This window comes from Zingiber officinale, chromosome 6B (assembly GCF_018446385.1).
Source record: "Zingiber officinale cultivar Zhangliang chromosome 6B, Zo_v1.1, whole genome shotgun sequence".
NCBI classification, from domain to species: domain Eukaryota; kingdom Viridiplantae; phylum Streptophyta; class Magnoliopsida; order Zingiberales; family Zingiberaceae; genus Zingiber; species Zingiber officinale.
The window spans coordinates 10014857-10016537 of record NC_055996.1 but is presented as its reverse complement, the minus strand read 5'-3'; the positions used below and the strand labels follow the sequence as shown (position 1 = coordinate 10016537).

General features: G+C 40.8%; 1 long non-coding RNA gene across 1 annotated transcript; it reads right to left on the bottom strand.

Moving 5' to 3' along the window:
• Positions 1-261: 261 nt before the first annotated feature.
• On the bottom strand, positions 262-1131 carry LOC121989930. Its single transcript, XR_006114366.1, has 2 exons — positions 576-1131; positions 262-446 (listed from the first exon to the last, which is right to left on the bottom strand). It is a non-coding gene; the product is annotated as an uncharacterized LOC121989930 (long non-coding RNA).
• Between the last annotated feature and the right edge of the window lie 550 nt (positions 1132-1681).

Here is a 1681-nt window from a genome sequence, read left to right as displayed (position 1 = left end):
TTATGAAGTAAACAACAGAATTACTCCTTAGCCTACCTGATCAGACTCCTTTTGTTTGATCTCCGAGCAAAGGTCTGAGAAACCTGAACGTCGTTAAGAAAGAAATAAAGACAAAAACAATGGTATGGTCTTTAATTCTCAACTCGATGGACAGAACTGATCTTGCCTTGAACCAATGTAGGTTCAGAACAACTGGCTCATACATAACCCTATAATCCAAGAAAACCTGGTGCGACTAAATTTTTATCTTCCAACTTGTAATTTTCTTTGGTAGCTCTATCTTCAGAAAGGTATGAAGTTCAGACATTGGGTGGTGGCCAGATCTTCCCAAAAAGCTCTTCAATGCGCCTGGTCTGGTTCACATACCCTTCGAGACCAGCAGCCAGAAGCTCCTCTGCAGCAGGTCCAATTGCAGATGCAAAACTCCTTTGATCCCACTTCACAAGCTGTGGCATGGAAGACAAACATCTGAAGCAGTTTCCTCATGCAATATAACAGTGAATCTTTGCATATGAATCAACAGACAATTTCGATGTTGATGTTTTGTAAAGAGTAGAAAGTGTGGAGGGGAAAACCTTCAAACAATCTCTCACATCTCATAGAAGGTGTGAAGACCTGTAAATCTCGTAACTCCAAATAAGGTTCCTACAATATGCTTAAATAGCAAGATGTCCTGACCTAAGTGACTTGCCATTCTCTCGCCCTTGCTGACATGATAGAACATGTAAAAGAAAATAGGAAGAGCCAACAATAGCTAAATCTAGTGGTAAGTGAGTTAGATGCGAAGGACTTTTGACTAAAGGTTGTGGATTTGAGAATCAATATCATCTAATGCAGTGCCCCCCTCTCAAGTTCTATATCATCAATATAATGTGCTTAAATACTAAGAAGTTCCCAATTGAAATATCTTGACATTTGAGCCCTCTCTTAAGCTTTAAGATTGTTGAAATATAATATAACAAGAGGAAGGAGGAGTATCATCAAGTACTCCCCTTGATCAATGCACCAATTTGTTTCGCTCAACTTAAGCGTTTGACTGATAACTTTAAAGTATAAATAGTTATCATTTTACAGACTTCAGTTCTAATTATACTAAGATTTAATTGCAAGACTTCCAATTCAACATCTCAATTCCTGCCTCACATGGGAACTGAACATAAATATAAATTATGGAGTACATGAAGTCAAAAAAGTAGTAGATTATGTTCGTGCGGGAACTATCCGACGATCAAATTTATGTTTTGATTATGTCAAAGGGTTCAAAGTTAAGGTGTTTTGTTTACTAATATGTTGAATGAGCGTTGCAGGAAAAGTCCTAAGTGTACTTAGGCAAAAGTCCTAGCTGCTGTTAAACAAGTGGAAAACCCTAGGGGGCGGTAACCCTAGGTCATAGGGGGTGGTAATCCTATGCGGAAAGTCTTGGCGGGTTGAGGTCTTCGGGCAAAAATCCTAGAGACGGTAACCCTAAGTTGAAATCTTGGTGTCGCGAACCGGGTAGAAGACTGGACGGGTCGTGGACCGGACGTCCAATATGAAGACCGGAAGACTCGAGCGCGGAGCAAAAGTCCAGTCGATCTGGAGGACCGAACTGTCAAAAGATAAACTCTCTTGAGTGGAGTAGGTAAGGGCGCGTTACCCGGAAGAGGGAACAGCAGACGTCGGTTCGACCTAAGATTTCCGA